Source organism: Pipistrellus kuhlii, unplaced genomic scaffold (genome assembly GCF_014108245.1).
Source record: "Pipistrellus kuhlii isolate mPipKuh1 unplaced genomic scaffold, mPipKuh1.p scaffold_m20_p_1, whole genome shotgun sequence".
In the NCBI taxonomy this organism is placed as follows: Eukaryota; Metazoa; Chordata; class Mammalia; order Chiroptera; family Vespertilionidae; genus Pipistrellus; species Pipistrellus kuhlii.
The window spans coordinates 124,513,574-124,534,806 of NW_023425404.1; the positions used below are offsets into that span (position 1 = coordinate 124,513,574).

Genomic DNA, 21,233 nt, shown 5'->3' on the forward strand with positions numbered 1-21,233 from the left:
GTATAATCTATTCTCTGGTCTGGTATGTAAGACCTTGGCCACAATTCTAGTTTTCTATGAAGAATCTTCATGGTCTGGGCTCCCACTATTAGATTCTAGAGAATCTTTGCTCTTACTGGATGTGTGAACATAATTCTTTTTTCTCCCCTGTCTATATTAGCATTGTTCATTTTAAGATGGTCATTCTCTGAAGATGGCCAATAAAGCAGTTTATCCTTCATTAGCATTAAAATGTTTCTTATATTTTGAGTGCTCTTTACTCTATACCTTTTGTGTCCTTAGCAAATATTACTAGAGAACTTTTAAAGGAGATGGTAGTATCCTCATCTTGAAGTTTTGTCTTGGTTCCCATTGGACAGGGCCACTGTTCTCTAAACCCATTCTGACTGTCTTAATCTGCATTTACATGGTTTTAACTGGCCTTCTGGCCTCAGATTGTAATTCCCATTTCAACCACATTGCCACTGAAGCCTTAGCCTTCTGTCAAAAGTCAGTTTTTTTGTTTTGTTTTGTTTTGCTATTTCCCTCCTAGTACAGACTCTGTCACCCCATGGCCACATGCACCAGGGCCCCTGAGCCCACTCCTCACCCCTTAGATGGCAGCTTTCCCTTCTTCTTATTCCCAAGCATCTGCAAACTCACATATGGTCTAATTTCCCTGGGGTGAATATGTTAGATCTAGATTTAATTAACATTTATATACTTCAAAATACTTAGCACTTAGGTATTCTAAATAAACATTTACCAAATTCATATAAATTACATCTGTAAATCATGATGGCATCTCCAACAGTGTAATTTCTGTTTTCAAAACTATGGATAATATAGTAATTTCTCCTTCTACCCAACTCTCATCACTCCCAGGTGATACTGTCACCAGGGTCAGGGCAGTGGCAGGTTAGAAAGAGAGATTGGAGCTGGAGTTCTAGTCTTCCATCTGTCACCAATGGGCTGTGTCACCATAGACTACTTTGTGTTCATCCATATGGTTCCTGAGCATATTCCCCAATGGAGTCCTGGTGCTCATCCTGTTGGGGGCCTGTGGGCAGGTGCAGACTGTCTCCCCCTTCCCCTCTTACAAAATAGCCTCATTGCTGAGCCACAAGCATGATCCCACCATAACCTCATTTAGAAAGAGTCTTGTACTGGAAACTCGAGGGTTTGAAAACAGTGGTCCAGAGCACCCCTCAAGTTCCCCTAGCTCCTGTTGTGAATTTGACAGTTAGGATGGCACTTTGCTGCCAGATCAGATAGGTCCTGATCTGAATCCTTGGAGGACCTTGGTTTGGACCCACTTCACACAGAGGCAGAACAAGTCAGAGAGTGGAGACACCAGTAAGCAGTGTACCCACCTCAATAGTAAGCCTAAAACCAGAGTAACTGGCTGTGCACCATGGATGGGGCTCCTCCCAAAGCTGGGTCAGGGTTCTTCTGAGATGGCGTGTATGCAAGCTCCACTTGGGGGGGGGGGTGAACCCATTGTTAGACTCCCCAGGAATTTCAAACCAAAGAGAATTCAGAGTTAAAAGCCCTCTGAAACATGAAAAGGTTCTCAACATCACTAATCATCAGGAAAATGCAAATTATAACCTAATGTTCATTAAGAGACCACTGTCAAAAACACAGAGAGTAATAAGCATTGACAAGGAAGTAGAAATTTTTTTAAATATATTTTATTGATTTTTCACAGAGAGGAAGAGAGAAGGATAGAGAGTTAGAAAAATAGATCAGCTGCTTCCTGCACACCCCCCACTGGGGATGTGCCTGCAACCAAGGTACATGCCTTTGACCAGAATAGAACCTGGGGCCTTTCAGTCTGCAGGCTGATGCTCTATCCACTGAGCCAAACCGATTTCAGCAGAAGTGGAAATTTTGGAACCCTTGTGCCCTGTTGGTAGGAATCTAAAATAGTATAGCCACTATAAAAAACAGTATGGCAGTTCCTCAAACAATGAAAAGTAGAACTACCATAGGATTCAGCAATTCCCCTTTTGGGGATATGCCCAAAAGAAGTGAAAGCAGGATCTTGAAGAGATATTTGTACACATTTTGTGGCAGCATTGTTCACAATAGCCAAAGATGAGAACAACCCAAATGTTCATCAACAGATGAATGGATAAGCACAACCTGGTTTATCCACACAATAGAATATTACTCAGCCATACAAAGGAAGAAAATTCTGACATATGTTACAACATGGATGAACCTTGGGGACATTATGCTCAGTGAATTTGCCAGTAACAAAAGGACAAATGTTGGATGATTCCACTATATAAGATGCCTAGTATAGTCAAATCACACCAACAGGAAGGGCTGGGGGATGGGGAATGGGGAGTTATTGTTTAATGAGTACAGTGTTATGCTGAGGTGATGAAAAGTTTTCCATATGGATGGCAATGGTGGTAACACAATATTGTGAATGTAGGCCACTGAATTGTACACTTAAAATGATAAATATATATAAATTTCCCCACAACAAAAGAAAGCCCTCTAAATCTCCTTTTTTTTTTTTTTTTCTGGGAAAGAAAACCTAACACAAATTAATAGAGAAAAAGCATCCCGGAATAACATCTGGACTTTTAGCTGGTGATGGTTATTTGACCAGACTTGGTGCACATCTTGTTTTGGATACAGAGACCTGGCTAGAATATGAAGGATAAAAATAGAACCTCTGCTTTTAGCAATTTTTTCAAAAGTTGGGAGCACTGACACTTTTATGCAAAGGTCAACATGGTCTTTTTGCATCCTCTTAAGAAGAGTCACTTCATAAGGAATGGCCCTCGATTTTGTACAACCCAACTGAGGGGCATGATAGAAATTAAATAGACACATTCAGACGAGAGTTCCTAAAAACTGGCTTGCACTATTAGGTTCCTACCACACTTCCTGAGCGTCTAATCATATGAACATCAAACATTTGTTCTCCAAAGTCCATTTTAGCTAGAAACATGCTGAAGAAGCAAATGTAATAAGTGCGGTGCCACATCATGTACCTACATGCACATAACTTTGGTGAGCTCACCTAAGTTGGCAGGACCTACACCCCTCCAACAGGATTGATGGCTCAGTAGAGTTACCTGAATGTCAACCTATTTTTCTTTTTCAGTTTCATTCTCACTCCCCTGCAACAGGTAATGTGAGATCCTTTGACATTCTAGAACTATACAGTACTCATTGCATTTATCAGATGCTCTGAGTATTTGCTGTTAAATCACATAACAATGTGTTTGAGTATAAGTTCTATGAAAGGAAGCATGTTAACTATGTTTTCCAGCCCTCTATTGCCAGCACATGGTTTATAAGAGGAGCTCAAGAAACCAGGAGCTTAAGAAGTCAGACACAATGAAGTACACATTGCAAAGCTGCTTGCTATGGACTCAGTGTTTTCATTCCTCCAAATGCGTAATGCTAACACCTAACCCGAGATTGATACTGTTAGAAGGTGACGACTATGAGAGGTGATAAGGTCATGAGGGTGAAGCTCCGCTAATGGGATAGATGTTCTTATAAAAGAGACCCCAAATGGGCTCTGTAACTCTTTCTGCCACCTGAAGGCACAATGAAAACATGACTGTCTATGAACCAGGAAGTAGGCTCTCTCCAAATCTGAATCTGAAGGTGACTTGACCTCAGACTTCCAGCCTCCAGAAATAAATTTATTTTTTACAAACGACCTGGTTGGGGGTTCTGATATCCCCCAGAAGCCTGAGCTAACTGATACTGTGCCCCATTCACCATTCTATCATGCCTTGTATTCTTGAGACAATTATCTAAGAACTTCCCTCAACCTATGAGACTCACTTTCCACCTCTGCCAAACGCTCTAATAGCCAAATCCCTACCTTTTCAGAGCACACCCATCTACATAGAGCTGAGCACTGCTACAGTAATGCTGACACACAGGGCACTGGGATGAGGATGAGCACAGAAAAACAAGTAAAACATAAACCAGTGTTTAACACATTCCCAGCCATCCGTGGCTTAGCTCAATCAAGTACTGTGTCATCTCACAGTGTTCTTCTGGAATTTTCTTCAAGATTATCTCCATCTTTGAACTCCTTCAAAATGGACTCATATCCTGTCTTCTTTATGAAGCCTTTTCATAATTAGTTTTTCCCTTCTGTCAACTCACAGATTATTTTGGATATGGTGGCTATTGTGTCTTAGAATGCTAGAGAAAATTGCATAGTTTATCTTCCCCTTCATATGGCAAATTTCTGGAGACAAAGACTGTATTTAAATAATTAGTTAGAATACCTAGGCACAGGTCTTACACCATTTATTTATCCATTCATTTTTTTTCTTTTCTAGTCAAATATTTATTAAGTCTACAATATTTTATATGCTCAAGAAACAGGAAACATCTAATCACTTTTCAATGTCAGTGTGTCTTTTTCAGTTTCAGTCTCACTCCCCTGCAATAGGTAATGTGAGATCCTTTGACATTCTAGAACTATACAGTACTCATTGCATTTATCAGATGCTCTGAGTAAAATGGATGGAGTAATAGCGGACAATAGAGGAATGAATAAGATGCCTTCTGGTTTTCTTTGGAGTCACCAACCCCTGAATATTTCCTTAGGTGATGCTAAACTGTGCATAAGAGAAATGCACAGCCTACATGGAATGAGGGAAATCATTTGGAATGGAGTTGTTGAAGGTTTCAAGAAGTGGCTATGCATGGAGTCTAGAATAATGAGAATTAGAGAAAATGGTTCAACATTGGTAACAGGGACATCAGAAGCTCCAGGCTCTGACATAAGCTTAGTAGAGGAGGATGAGAGGTGCAGGCTCCTGTTGGAGTTTTGAGCAAAATGATTTCACATGAGTGGGACAAGAACCAGGTTTAGGACTTTAAAGACAGGTAGACACATTACATTTCAACAGGAATCACACTCTAAGTTCTGAGATGGGGTATATGCCAGCTCCACATGGGGTGTGAGCCCATGTTAGACTCCCCAGGAAAAGGCCAATTTTTCCTCTAAAAGGAGGAAATTCAGACAGTGACTCTTTTACTCTATGACTGGAAGCATCAACCTGGCCCCAGGAAAATCAGTGGTCCCAGAAAAATCATCTGCTGTCTAAGCTCCTTTCCATGTCAGCAATGAATGGGGTAAATGGCGACTTGGAGTTGCCATGGGTGAGACTCTGCTCACTCAATTCACTTTTGAGCACTCTTAAATTCAGATCTGAGGTAGAGTGTGGGGGTGTTTGAAGGGTCCAAGAGGCTAGGAAAAGGCTATTTTCAGTTGTTCTGTGCTTTATTTTCATCCCCTCTTTCCTAAGCTCACACGTTTTTCTCTCCTAAGAGAGGAAACAGTCAGCAACAGACATCATACACAGTTGGTGTCCATCTACACAGGTTCTGTATCTGCAGATTTGACCAATTGAATTTTTTCTTTAATTTCAGAAAGTTGATCCCTAAATAACAAAGTGTAACAACTATTTACATACCATTTGCATTGTATCAGGTATTACAATATAATCATCTAGAGAGATGATTTAAAATATATGGAGAATGTGCATAGGTTATATGCAAATATTATGTCATTTTATATAAGAAAATTAATCATCCATGAAGTTTTTTATCCAAGGCAGGGGAGGGACTATTCTGGAATGTGGGGGCTAAAAAAAAAGAATACCTTTTTTCTCACCTAAGTTGTTCTAGCTGGGCTAAAAATCAAATTAGCAAAGACAGATAAACTGGACAAAATCAAATTTTAATATATACACACAGAGAATAAGCATGAAAATCTCAAAGACAGTGAAATAAAATTGGGCATACATCTCATTTTGAACAAAGAAAAAAAATGGGGGCAATGAAAGGATTATAAAGGAAACAGGTATTTGAGGAAGAGCAGAACATATGCAGCTGGCAAATTTTTGCTTCAATGTGATCCAGGAGGTGATCTAACTACCAGGCCAATGCTTGGCGCCTTCCTGTCTACCACATTTTATTCAAATTAGGCTAATGTGACCATCCTGAGATTTCCTTCCTGGAGTGGGTTTTTCTATCTGAATGTCTTGGTCAGAAAGGGATAAGGTCAAATGTTCTTTCTGATTATTTTGTTTCTTAATAATAAGTTTAAAATCAATATTCCAAAAGGCAGCTTTAGTGTGGCAAGCTTTAGTCCCCTTCAGTACCCTCCTGTGTACAATCTCATCTCACTTACTGCTCACAGAACATTTATGAGTAGGTCATGGTGCTCATTACACAGGTAAGAAATGGAGCAGGCCAAGGAAGCACTGTGCCCAAGCTCACACAGTAGATATACAACCAGGTCCAGGATCATGGAGCTCCAGCTTTCAAATGGTTGCCTTCCTATGCTGCTCTCCCCATTGCCCTTCCAAAGTTCACTTACCTTTTGCACTCATGGTTTCTTTTTTGGGTCCATTAAAGGTGTTGGAGTAGATGGTCTCTATAGTCCCTTCCAATCGTTCCTTCTTTCTTGCTTCCTCCTTATTGCCTTTCTAAAAATACCAGTGACAGCAGGGGATCACTGTAAGAATTTGGAACAAAAAACTTATGATCAACCAAGGTTAACAGAAAGGAACATTTTCTTTTTTTTTTTTTCTCAAATCATTTCAGATAATAAAAGAATGAACAAGTCATGGATTCAAAGAGCAATGCTTTTTTTTTTTTCTTCCAAACAGTTTACTTCCAATGAAAGTTCTAAGATTCTGCCTTAAAGAAAAATGAATTTATAAGACATAAAGTTGAAAATTTTAAGATAACTATAACATATTCTTCCTGATTAAAAAAAAAAAAAAAAAAGTTAAGTCAGAATCCTTGGAGGTGGTGATATAAAGCTCTATCATTATTTGGATAATGTGGTACAGTTGTTTTCATAATTAAAAAAAAATAATGCTTCCATAAACTTGCTCTAAAGAATTTTCACAAAACATTTCTGTTATTTTTTTTTGCTATATCTATGAAGAATGTAATAATATAAATTGTAATTTAAATTAATTTTTGCTTAAATATACTGTGATGATAATTTTTTTGGCCTGGTAAAAAGTTTCTATGGTTTAGAAAAGACTGTAACATTGCATAATTATATTCACTTAGATTCCTTACCAAAATCTTATTTTAAAACTTATATTACTACAGCAGAACCTATTGGTAAAATGAAAGGCAAGAGTAGAGCACTACATTTACAGAATATGTTTTTAATTGAAGAGACATTTTCTGCTTTTTGAAATTTTAACATGGATTAGTATACCATATTTTACAGGGCTTAGCTACTAAAAATAGATTTTTCAACCTGAGTTTCCCAACTTTAAATGTCAAGTAATCTTCTTTTCACTTGGTGTCCATTGAGATTCTCTCAAATACTGGTATTCTGGGAATAAAATTTACCTGTAACTATAGTACATGAAAAGGAAAACCCAAACATGTAACGGAAGTTGGAAAAAAAATCATTGGATTATCAAGGAAGAAGCTGTAGTTCACTCTATTTCACTGCTTTTGATCTCACAACTTCATTTATCTGATAACACATTAGCGCCCTAGCTGGTTTGGCTCAGTGGACTGGAGTGTCCCAGGTTCAATTCTGGTCAAGAGCACATACTTCAGTTGCAGACTCCTCCCTGGCCCAGGCCCTGGTCAGGGCGCATTCAAGAAGCAACCAATCGAAATGTTTCTCTCACATCGATATTTCAGTATTTCTCTCTGTCTTTCCCCTTCTCTTCCACTCACTCTGAAAATCAATGGGAAAATAACCTTGGGTGATGATTTAAAAATAACAAATAACATATTACCCAGTAATTATAAGGTTTCCATTTAATTATGCCAAACTTGTATAATAGACCTATTTATCTTCAGGAATATATTACTTCATAAAATAAGCATCCAACCGTATCAGAATGGAGTGTATGTCTTTGTTAATATGGATTCATAGGCGTATCAATACATTCCCCACACATAAAGTGGACACTTTTTTTTCACTTTCTGGATCTGCTTTTGACCTTTCCAACCAGAAGACTTGAGGAAAGTAAACTTGGAAGCTGGCATTTTAGGAAGTAGTAAAAGTCACAGCGGCCCAGGTGAAAGGGAGGACACAGCTGTGGATTAAGAGCGCACTGTCAGTTGTTGGCTCAGGGAATGCTTAAGATTAATTACTCTGCTGACGTCAGGTACAGGGTTGGCCCCAGATCTAATGAACTTTGCTTGTGTCACACACACTAAAATCCACAGGACTGCCAAATCTCTGCTGATTTAAAGCACTTGGGATCTCTACCACCCATATGTTTTTTATTTAAGGGCCAAATTACCCCTTAGATGAGCTCAAATAAAAGTTCCAAACGATCTTGCTGCAACATTAATTTCACCGATTGACATGCATTTCGCCAGTATGTAGGCATTTTCATGATATGTGTAAATCCTTTATTAACAGTGTCAGCTGCTGACAGATCACGTGTAATTCTGGTGTAGCGGGAAACATCCACATATGCTCCACCGAGCGTGTCTGCATCAAGCCAGGGAGGAAAAGTTGCAAAGGGTTCAGGGGCTCAGCTCACAAAGCACCGCTTGAAAGACCTTATTTAAATGACAGTGGCCCCGTGGACATCTCTCAGGCTCATAAACTGCTCAGATTTGATTCCTAATCTGCAAAGCAATCTTCCTACAGGGCTGAGGATGGCTCCTGGCCACTCGCAGTTCTGGGCTTTTATGTCTCAGATCCCAGCAGAGGGAGGAGCTTTGCGGACTTGTTGCTGGCAGTCTACCAGCGGTCTGCAGGCCTCCTTACTGGTCTAAAGAAATGTGGCAACAATAGTTCCTTTATGGCTACACCGTGCTCACTGTCTTCACACTTGAAATGCTACAGCAACATGAGCATAACGAATGGAGCCATCAAAGCAATCGGTGCAAAGTCCTGACTGGAAAACACCCACACGTTGCACACTCCCTACCAGGGCTTTTCCCAGGGGAAAATGGCCCGGAAAGGCAGATGGGACTCAGCCAAGAAGGCTGCAGCCAGCTCTGTGCCAGGTTGTTCTCCCCGTACTTCCACGTCGCTGAGTTCATTCTGGGGAGTCGTGGGGATTTTGCGGCAGACCGAGGGAGGCTGAGGGATGTCGGAGTTTCTCACATTCCCCAGGGAGCTTTGTGCCAGGGGACATCCTGGGCATTGTATCTCAGGAGGACTGAGAGGAGAAGCACATTCAAATCCCCGAGGTGCCCAGATGGAGGGTGCAGAACGCAGTGGCCCATACAATGGAAGGTGTGGGTCAATATGAAAAGAAACTCACATTCAATGAGGAAACTGAGCAATCTGGGGTTAGGAGGCAGATTCCCATCCCATGCAAATAGGCAGAATCCGCTGGGAAAGAAAGGAGCAGTAACCATGGCACTTGTAGGAACTTGACAAATCTGGTCTGAGAAAACCAAGTCTGGGAAGTTGTTCTTGAAAGCAAAGCGCAGAGGTCCATTTATCCCACGTTCACAACATCCCTGTGAGTCTGAGCAAGAGGCAAGAATGTTAAAATCTAGCCTAGCAAGAACCAAGCAGGTCAGGAAGGATCCAGAAAAATCGTCACAGACAAATGGAAAAATTATATTGAAAGAGAGGTGCAAGTTCTAAAGAATGATGCAGAAGTCTTGATAACAAATCAAACTGTGAACAAACTATGGGGCTTAGTCAGTCAGTGCCTGACTATAACCTACTCCAAGTAAATATAATAAATGAAGTGAACAGTTTTCTGCATGACACCCATTTTTCTGGATGGCAATTCTAAGTTACACCACATGACTATACTGTTTTATTTGTTGTTTCCCAATACCGGAGTATGTGTGTTTTAAAGTGTGAAACAGAGAAAGCTGATGTTGCATTTTCCGGGTTTTTCTCATTCCACTTTTACTTTCTTTGTCACTGTCCAAATTACAAGCTAGGAGGGCAGGGGGGTGCCAAGATGCTTTCTTGAACCTTCTCTCTCCTTCCTCCTGAAAAAGAAATCTTGCCCTGCCATCCTGGACCAGTCAGGACGTCCAGATAAGCCTGGGTGTTCTCCCCATGAAAACTGAATGTCAATATCTATCAAGGCCACTCTGAGACCTGGATAAATCAAGACACCAATAAAACCTTAGTGTAATTATTTCTGAACACAAATTATGAACATTGTACAAGCTGCAAAAATGACCAAACATCCCATTACTCAGACCAATAGGATTCTTCTATTCTAATTATAGTTTTAGTCCTGCTGCATTCTGCTCTACATCTAAAAAAGATTTATAAAGATACCCAGTCATAGAGTTATCCTGCCTTAGTCCAAAGTGGACACCCGCATCCTTGACCATCCCCCAAACCACCTGTATAAGCTCCATCCTCTGAGTGCTCCCTAACACCCCTTTGTTGAGATGCCCCACAGTCCCCAGGGTACATGTGCCCACTGCAGTTTGTCGGACCACAGGGGCATCCTGGCTGTCTTAACAGGAGGCATAAACCCACAACGCTTCAACTCTGGGCTCTGCAGGCACTCTCCAATCTCCACTTCTCATGTTGACTTCCCTTTTAATTCCACTCAAACTTTCAAATACCTGCTAGTATTCCCAGAGGCCATGCTGCTGGAAATCCAAATTCATTTTGTCCTCAACTAAAGTTATCAGCTTCTCCCCCCATAGGATCTTCTCTGCTTCCTAAGGCCCGCATCTCACATAATGATACTGGTCAATTTTTAATCTAGAAGGCTCCAAAAAGGAAATAAAACCTGTAGAAGAATTAAATATTGTTGGGTAATATATCAAGAACACTTAAGCACTTAACTGCTTGTGAAATTCTACTTGAGTCTTGTCCAAAAAAATTATTCTGACACCTGTTAAAGATGGTAGGGAACACTTTATTACAGAAGCAGAAGGGACTGCTGAATTATGTGTGTCCTTTCGTTATTGTGTTCCCACTGTATTTAACGGCACCTAACTCCCGGTGTGTGTTATTATTAAATGAATGACTAATAAGTAAATGAACAGACTTACATTCAAGTAAGTGGACCTGATATTCATGTCAGCAGCGTAGATCATGACTTTTCTAACCAGAATGAAATCATTGGCCCTCTCAGAAGTAAATGCATACCTTACGGCTATCAATGATCATTTGAAAAGTTAAGATAGTGCTATATAAATGTGAGATCATGTGATGTCAGTAAGAACTGGATCATTTCTGGTTCTTACTGGTACTTTTCTGGCTGCCTTGGAAAAGGTAGTATGGTATTCTAAAAAAAAAAAAAAAAAAAAAAAAAAAAAAAAACACAGGCACTTTTGAAAAAATGTGTATTCTAAATACTAATTTTATAGCTGGACCTGGACCTTTTACTCTACCTCAGTTTCTTTATGTGCAAAATAGTGAAGGGAGTATGTTAAATTACCTTGAGCATTCTCAGCAATTCAATGATTCTTTTATAATAGGAAAAATTGAACTAAATGGCAGAAATGATAACATAAATCTAGTCTTTTCTATTTTTAAAATAGTGGGGGGAAGGAGATGCCTATAGTCACCCACTGAGTTTATGTATAATAAAATAGTCTTCTTTTACTTGCTGTTACTTTTCTTTTCTCGTCCCCATGTTTCTTGTTCTTTATATTCTTTCAGTATCTTACAAAAGCTTTTTTTGTGAGTTACACTTGTTACATGATCCTCTGTATATCTATTCCTGGGATACTCTTCCTTCAAGGAGCCACACGAGGCTGCATTTATTTCTTTATCCTTTGCCATCCACAGTAGCTGATGTACTAAAGGAGTTCAACAAAACTCTTAGGACCAAACGAATAAATGAGCAAACGTGTAAGTGAAGAAATTGATTGTCACTGAGAAAATAGGAGGAAAAAAAAGAAGCTTATCACTACCTGACTACTCTGCAACATGAAAAGACTTTATCACGTTATATATATATATTTTTAATTGTAGTAACAGATACATAACACAATTTACCATCTTAACGACTTTCAAGTATCCCTTCACATTGTTGTGCAGCCATCACCTTCGTCCATCTCCAGAACTTTTTCATCTCCCCAAAGGGAAACTCTGTCCCTATTAAACATTAACTTCTCACTCTCCCCTCCTCTAGCCCCTGCCAACCACAGTACACTTGGGTTGCTTCTACTTTTTTGCTGTTAGAACAATGCTGCTATGAGATGGGTGTAAAATATCTGTTCAAGTCCCTACTTTCAGTTATTTTGGTTAAATACCCAGAAGTGAAATTTCTTATATGGTAGTTCTATATGATAGTTCTATGTTTTATTTTTTGAGGAACCACCATCCTATTTACCACAGCAGCTGCACCATTTTACATTCTCACCCCAGCACACAAGGGTTTGTATTTCTCTACCTTCTCACCAACAACTTTTTAAAAAAAATATACTAGACATCCTAATCAGTATGAGGTGATATCTCATTGTGCTAGTGATTTGCATTTTCCTAAGGCTTAGTGATATTGAGCATCCTTTCATGTGCTTATTGTACATTTGTCATACTTTAATTTTTTGATGAGGCTGTTGTGGTCATCAACCCATGGATGACATTTGAACTCTTGGTCCTACCATGCAGTTGCTACATTAGTACTCTGAGTGGTTTATCATAGCATGTGTTTATATGTTTGACCAGCTGTCAGCTAGGTGCCTGGAGGTTTGCATCTGCTACCTCATTTTATTCTCTCCATAACTAGGAGTGGTAAATACTTGTGTTCATTTTATAGGTGAAGCTGAGAGAAGCTAAGGGACTTCTCCAAAGTAGCACAACTAGTTATTATCCGTACTGGAAATCAAACTCTGGGTGTCTGACATCGAGACAGTTTCAATGAACTGTGTTTTCTTTTTGATCAATTTCACAGACATTGACCATCGTGAAAAAAATAAAACCCCAAATCATTTGAACACTCTTTCCTATTTAGACTCATCTTAACCCTTTGTGGGCTAGTAGTTTCATTGCTAGCTTTACCCAGTGACCAGATAAGTTTCTACTGAACAAGTACAAAAAATGTTTTACATAAATGTTAAAGGCATGCTTTAAAATTAAATACCCATTGCACTTTGAAGTTATTTATTACATGTTCCTACAAGATAATATATTTTTAAAATATGATACTTTGTAAAACACTGTGTATTGATAATATGAAGAGAGAATTCTTGTGATCCGTCTGGAATGTGTTAGGTAGAAGAGAACCCTGAAAAACAAATGTATATCCCAAGGAAACCCCTTCATCTCAGGACCATCCTAACCTGGATTCACACCCCAGGTGCTTAGGTCTCCCCACAGTTGAAAATAGTTTTGGTTTGTTTTTTTTTAAGTTTTAATACAGTTTGATTAATGCTATTAAGTAAAATGCCATTTCATTTTTAAAGGAAAAATAAATAAAAGGACCTACTTTAGCACTTTTTATTCAGTCTTTTTATTAACCATGCTAAAACTCTTTTTGTGTAATTTATGCACTATATACAGGTTTGCATAGTGCCATATAAAAGAGATTATTTACTCAATTAATAATAGCAGCATTGCCTCTCCTGCTAGGTTTAGGGGTCTACCAGAGTTTCCCTAATAAATCTAATCTTCGGTAGGTTATGCGTGGAGCCACCTTCCATCAGGAAGCATATATTTGGGTTTGTAGAAGGTCAAAGTGCCTTTTTAAGCAGAAAATGACCGAATCAGGATCATTAGCAGTTCTGAGAAATCCTATTTCTCAGTGATCCCCTTGACCTCGTCACCACCTTAGAAGCTGTGTCTCTGAGGTTCAAATCAATTTCCTGCATTCTGCTTTTTCTGAATCTGCTGGTTTAGCAGCTTCATTGCATGTCTTCCAGGCCAAAGAACATTTTTTTTAAAAGAAGCTTCAGATAATTGGCAGAGCTCTCACATGAGAGGCTTCTTCTCTGACATCTCTCAGTAAGCCCTTAATTTCTGAATCTCCAAAGTGGCTCTCTCCCTGACATGTTTAAGTTACAATGAATTAATCCCATTTAGAAAGCAGCTCATTGCTTTTTGGGGTGTCTTGCTAATAGCATATAAACCAGTGAAAGAGATTTGGGGTGCACATCTCTCCACCAAGAGGTGGCCTTGACCACAGAGGGATGGAGCTGACCAGCCTAACACCTGGAAAGTAGCAACACCCAACCAAACCTCTTTCCCGCTTGGTTCCCCCAAGGCACCCACATTTCACTATGGATGTATCCTCTGAAGGGCCTAGGCCTAGTCAAGGAAAATAAAATATGAAAGAGCACTTGAACAGAGGTCTTGTCCTCCCATTGTCACTCAAGTTCACCCAGCAGAGAATTATGAAGAGTAAGAATTGTTTATTTATTTATTTAGAGTCTGTGTGTGTGTATGTGTGTGTGTGTGTGTGTGTGTGTGTGTGTGTGTGTGTGTGTCTGTGTGGAATAGAATTTATTGTGACTGGATATGTACATGTGAGATGTGCCTGGCCGGGCTGGTCGGGCTGGCATGGTATGTGCAATAAATACATCTATGGGGTTGTTCTCTGTTACTGGGAAGCACCCACACCAGCAGCTCAGTCTTACGGATCCCCAGCTTCACAAGGCCCTTGGTGTCCTTCTGCTCAGCACGTTTGGCATCCACCTCTCGCCATCACTCTTCCTGCTTCTTCCAGGCCAGCTCAGCCTTCACCTGCTGGTCTCCAGGCCATCCCAGTTGTCCTCACTCCACGAATCAGGTCAGCAAGGGGGTCATCTTTGTCACTGGGCTCTGGTCCACCCCAGTTATACTTGCTGGTCAGCAGGGTGCCCTCACTGAGTGTCTCCTAAGGACCTGGCTCCTGCCAAACCTTCTCCCACGAGCCTTCAACTTTCCAACTGCTCCAGTCTGACTCAGGAGATTTGTAGTCAGGGTTGCTGGTCTGCCCAGTGTGGCTGGTTTTGGCTCCCAATACTCTAGTTGTCCTTCTGGGCTAATACAGAAGTTGTCCTTCTGGTCTCCTGCCCTGAGCTGCCCCAATCTTTGTCATCCCATCTGTTGGCAGCACTGCTGACCTCTGCTATGTTCTTGCCTTCCTCTTATGCCTCCTAGTCTCCTGAGGTAATGGGTGTGGGAGAGGCAGGGCTGGAAGCCAGGGTAGGAAGTCCCTCAAGCATGGGTATTTGGGAGAATTTGGGCTCACTGGGGGCAGCTTTGGGGTGTGCATGGAACAGCTTGGAGGTGAGCAAGGAGACCCCTGTCACGGTCCATCCTGCCCAAGCTGGATGTGGCTCCTCCAATTCCAGGGCTGGAGGCAACATGGACATTCTTCTCCACTTTGACCAGTTGGGAAGGGTCCTCTGACACAGACTCCAGTTTGGAAAGGAAACTTCAAATGGCCTTGAAGGCCTGGTCCTGCACAGATCTTTTGGGATCCACAGTGAGGCCACAAAGCACAGGCAGGATTTTGTGGGTACAGTCATTGAGTAGAGTTTGTGGGTGGCAGCAAAGCCCAAAACGCCAGTAATCCGAGATGGTGCAAATGGGTCCTTAGTGGCCCAGCTGAAGGTGAGGGTGAGGACCCTGTATCTTGTACTGGCACTGAGGAAGCAGCCGATTTTTCCCCAGACAGATGGTGATGGAGCAGCAATGGGGCCCTGCTCATCCTGGGCCTGCAGTCAAGTTAAGTGCTTCATCAGCTCCACACTGAGTTTGGCCTCGTTCAGCTTCAGGGCCAAGAGCAGCATGGACTTGACTATCTACTCCCAGTTGGCAGGGTTGGTGTCCCAGAAGCCATGCACAACTCAGGGAAAGATCTGGGTATTGACTGTTGCCTCATGAAAGTATTGGATGAACTGCTCCATCTGCTGCAGGGGGTGGAGGTAGATGGCCCAATCAGTGGATGAGAACATCTTGACCCTGACAGGGATGACCTGCTGATACTCCTCATCACTGAGAAACTTGCCCTCTTGAAGAGAGGGGTGAGGACCACAGCCCCTCCATTCCCAAACTCAAAGGCAGTCAGCAGCTGGGGCAGCACCTTGTGCCACAGAAATCTCTCGGAACCAGTCTAGGCTCTGGCTCAACTCTTGGAAGAACTTTTGCTTCTCAGCCAGCTCTTTTATCTGAATCTCTTTCAGGAACAGGTTGGTCTTCACAAAGTGGTTATTCATAAATCCACCAGGTGCCTGGCAGTTCTGCAGGAAGCGGGCTAGGTTGGGATGAATCTTGGAGGCTCCAACCAGGTCACAATAATGGGGCACCAGCGATTTGGAGATCTTCCCATGGGGTGGCCCTAGGTAGGGGCCCATTAAAGACTTCCCAGATGAGGCAGCCCAAGTGCCACATGTTAGCTGACTATTTCTCTCTGATGGTTTTGCCACTGACATCAGACAACTCTGGAGGGTCATACTGCTCAGGCTTGGAGATCTCCTTGCAGAGGGTTGCCCGCCAGCCATGGCCCTGGGTGAGTACATGTAGTCCAGGCTCCCAAGCTTCCACTAGCCGGCACAGCCCAGAAACACAGCAGCCATATATACATTGTTGTGAATGAGCCCGCAGCGGCAGGGACAGTCATTGATGAGGAAGCTGAGGGCGTTCATAATCTGTTGCAGCTCCCAGGAGAGCTTCAGCTCCTTGGGGCCACTGTCACTACGTGGAGGCATCTGTCACTATATAGAGGCATTTGTCTGTCTCCAGGCCATTGATGTAGGCCAGAATTTTGGGGTACCTGAGAGTTTTGAGGTGCTTGAAGGCAACTTTGGCCACATAGGTCTGCTCTTTGGTGCCAGGCTTCACCTCCTACATGAAGATGAACATCAGGCTGCCTGTGGCCTCCTTGCACCCACAGTGCAGGGCCCAGGGCCCCAGCGGGCTGCCTTCAGCAGGTTCTGGGCTGAGCTGGAATGGAAATCCTGGACCAGGTCCTGGACAAAGAACCACCTTGTCCCTGCCGCTGTGGGCTCAGGTGCCTCTGCTCCGTATTCTCAGTAGCCCAAGCTGGGTTGAGGTGGGGCCTCAAGGAGCAAGGAAATTTGATGGTGGGGGTGGGGGGGAAATATCATCCCTGGGGACTCTGAGATGACTGAAGGTAGCTTGAGATCACCAAGTGTTTTAGAAAAAGAACTTATGCTTCAATAATAAAAGGGACTATAAGAAGATGTCACATTGATTAGAAAATAAATTTTTAATTTCATACATCAGCCCAGCATTTGTTGGCCTTCCTACAGATGACTTCAGTGTACAGGAGGGTCCAGAGAAATGTTAGTAATTTTCCAGATGAAATCAGATGTTTGTGCTGGGAATGGAGGAGATTGCTAACATCATACATAGATAAGAAATGGTAGACACTAAACAGTACTGAACCAGTCTCTTCAATAAAGGACCACTTGTGAATGTGGACATTCTGAAATGAGATGCACAAAGACAAAAAAAAAGTAAGATAGCCCATTAATACATTTATATTGATTATATATGATAAGATGATAAGATTTTGGATATACTGGGTTAGATATATTATTCAAATTTATTTTACCTGTTCATTTTATTCTTTTTTCAATGTGATTAAAAGAAAAACCTAAGGCATTTGTGATTTCCTATTGCATTTCTGTTTAATAGTCCCCATGCAGGATATCTCAGCACCTGGAATATGAAGAGCCTTGTGTGGCCCAAAAAAAAGACAGAGCATCCAGCCTTTCCCAAGCTAACTAGACTTCTACACTCCATTGTGTAAAACATTTATAAATCTTCCTTGAAATGGCAATTTTCCATAATAAACAAAATTTCAAAAATCTGTTATAATAACATTTCCATATTTGGCTCAGTCTAACTCAGACTCCACTCCCTGCCACATTGTGTCTTCTGACTAATCCACAATTTTATACCTACATGACATGTTTGTTAGCTGAGCAGATTCAGCTAGAACCTATGAGGCAGAATCTATTTGTGATGCATTTTATGATAATCAATTTATTAATATTATCATTTATTAAACAATTAATATCCCTCAAATAGCAAACTACCCTTCTAAATATTTGCACATCTTTACAAATATTTAAACAATAGTAACAAATATCCAATTAAACTCACGAAAACATAAGACCACCAATCTGTCATGTAAATTTTTTAATGCTTTAACCATCTTATAATACTTTAAAATGTATAAAATATCAAGTAAATTCCAAGAGTCATTATTAGAAACCCATACTTTAATTGGTCTCAAAAGAATTAGCTTTGTCTTTTATCTTAATTACTTATTCACTGAATGACCCTGGTTGTCCCAATAAATAACTCAATATCTTCATTTGAAAGAATATAACTAATAATACAACCTCTCTACCTTATTAATAGTAATAGTAAAACATTAATACTGGAGCAATTATTTAAGATAGCCTAGAGATTTCCTAAAGTGATTTCAGGGAATTTACTCATTCTTTAGAGCTATTTTTTTAAAGCTAAAAAACACAAATACATTTTAGATTAAAGATTGTAATCCCTGGCCTATTCTTGGTTGTTACATTATATGTTTATAGAAACTTCTTTCCCAAACTGGTATGTCCTTTGGGAATATTTTTTTTGCTTCTGTCATAGAATAAATATTTCTTAGAAGTTAAATTCTCAAACTCTGTGCTATTTCTTGAGGCTTTTCATGGGGAGAAAAAAAGTATCTAAGCTAAAGCTGTAGTTGAGAAGAAAGTTTTTATTTTTCAAATGGCATTTAATTTTGTGCAAAAAAAGCTCTGCTTTTTTGGTTTTTTAAAAAGTCTTATGTGGGTGATTTGGTGAGTTCTGACATTGTAAGATCATGAGCCATTCCTTTATTTATTTATATCCATGTAAGGTTGTTGATGTATTGAGGTTTGTTAATGTTGTTTCTCCTTAAGGGAATAGTGAATATTTCTGCCTTACCCTGTTCTTTTTCCTGTTTTAATTGATAGACCAATTGACTGATTAACTGGTTCAATAAATATTTTCAAAGCAGAAAAAAATTAATATTTAAATTAATCTTTAAATAGGAAGTACATCTATACAGATGTTGGGTGGAACTGAAGAATATATCAGCATGAGCAAAGACACAAAAGCAAAAGCCATGGGCAATTTAGAAAGCACTAGGTCAGGGAGAGTGGGGCAAGACCCACATCCACTCATGGGTAGGATAGGGGAGCTCCTCAGCCAGGTGCCCCTAAAACACCTGGGCACAGTCACAACATGCCAGATAATGTGAAACTGCAACTTACAGTTTGCAAAGCTTCAGCAGAAATAGATAAAAAATAATGTATTCACTTTTTAGGAAATTAAAATAAATATTTTGCACCACAAAATATACAAGAAGAATGTTTTGTGTGTTTTGCAGCAAAAGAGCTCTGAATATTACACAAACATCAGCTGACAAACTGACATATTGATGCATTAAGTGGACATGACATTGGAATATGTGAATAATGTTTCTTTCTAACTGCATGCAGCTTTCATCCTCAAAGTAAAAAAGGCACTGGCATGAAAAGCTTGGGATTTTCCTGAACCTATAATATTTCAGAAGTGCTTGAAGGAATTTAATCTCAACCTTCTGCTACATGCAATAATTTCTGCCTACAGGGAGATGACTAAACTAGTGTGAGAGTGACTCACCCTGTGCATGGATTCTTATTCTTAGAAAACACTGTTTTCACAAAACCAGTGGCAACAATAAGTGAACTATCTTATCTGTCTTTTTGACTGGTTCTGGATTATTAAGTCAGACCCAACGGAGCCTGGAAGTGACTGTGAGTTCTGAGTAAGCTCCTGTCCAAATCCATCTTCTCTGCAAACTTCCTCATCAGCCCCTGAGATGGAAGAGCCGGATTTTGTGGCCAGACACCTGGCAACTTCTCTTACTTCTCATGGGTTCTTCATGGAATTGCCTGTTTGTGCCTCAGTTTCTTTGAACAGCATGATGATAACACTTACTGGATGCGTGTGTTAACAGCTATGAATGAGCTGGTACACACAGACCACTTACCATGGTATCTGGCACACTGCTAATACCTGATACACTCCATTTCCTGGGATAATAAAATGATGGGATGGCCTAGAGTAGGGTTGCCTGATAAAATACAGATTGCTCAGTTGCATTTCAATTTCACATCAACAATGAATACTTTTTTTTAGTATAACTATATCCGTGCAATTTGCTAACTCTGACCCCTCAACTGGAGCCATGCATCTCAAAATCAGATTCCAGGGCTAAGAGTGAAGGTAGCTACGATCTCACCCCCATAAACACTATTTTGCCTTGCAAATATGGGCTATATAGTCCATAGGGCCCAATACGAAGTGAAATGGGGGTTCCCTTGTTCAAAAGGTGTTAAGCATCTCCAGATTGTAGGAAAAGAGCCACGCACCAAGCCCGGGGCCTGCAAGATGCTCCGGGAAGCCAGACCTGCTCCTGACTTAGACGGTTCCTGTGGATGACTTTACTTCTAAGGTTCTTGTAAATAAGGCATTCTTTGATTCTTTGGCACTGTGATTTTTCTGCATTTCACATGCCATTCTACACTTCTGGTCCGTATTGCTAAGCTGTGGGGTTGGAGCAGTGAAGGCAGTTCTCATGTACTGAGCACTGTGAAGCCACAATTTCTGTGCCCCCTTTCCACCTACACTGCATTTAATCTCAAGAGGATTTCTGAACAGTGAATATTGTCAACCACTCTCCTCTTATGTTTCATCTCAAATGCAGAAACTGATTGGAAACAGGTGAGTGAGGGGCCTACCACCAGCAGCTCACAGACCTTCGATGATGAAGCAGTACTTGAATCCAGTTCCTTTCATGTCCAAACTCTGCACTCCTCATCACGCTGCCACACCGTTGGGAAAAGCTGATTAACGAGCAACATGCTATCCTCAATTCCTGGTCCTAACACTTTCATTTTTTAAATACAAAAATCTACCTTGGAAAATTGTTTTGTCAATGAGCCAAATAAAGTTGGACACCGTGACCCTCTGAAAGGAAGGGAGCGGGAGCGATCAGGAGGCTGAGTCTACAGGAAATGGAGCTGGAAGGAGAGAGCACATGTTCCATGATCCCAGTTTCTTTCTTAGAACACAGTCCATGTGTAGCCCAGGTCTGTCTTGTACAATCTCAGGATCTGCACCTTCTTCAAGCTGAAAGATCCCCCATTTCTTCTTCTATGACCCTTACTAACTACTAGTAAAAAACTGAAGCTTTATTAATGTACTAGAGGCCCTATGCACAAAAATTTGTGCAAGAGTAGCTTCTTTCCCCCAGCTGCCAGCACTGGGTTCCCTCCAGCACCAGGATCCAGGCTGCTTCCCTCCTTCAGCCACCTGCATGGACCTGGGA

At 40.8% G+C, this 21,233-nt stretch overlaps 1 pseudogene; it reads right to left on the bottom strand.

Moving 5' to 3' along the window:
• Positions 1 to 5,286: 5,286 nt before the first annotated feature.
• Positions 5,287 to 20,701, bottom strand: LOC118720144 (annotated as a pseudogene).
• Positions 20,702 to 21,233: the final 532 nt, after the last annotated feature.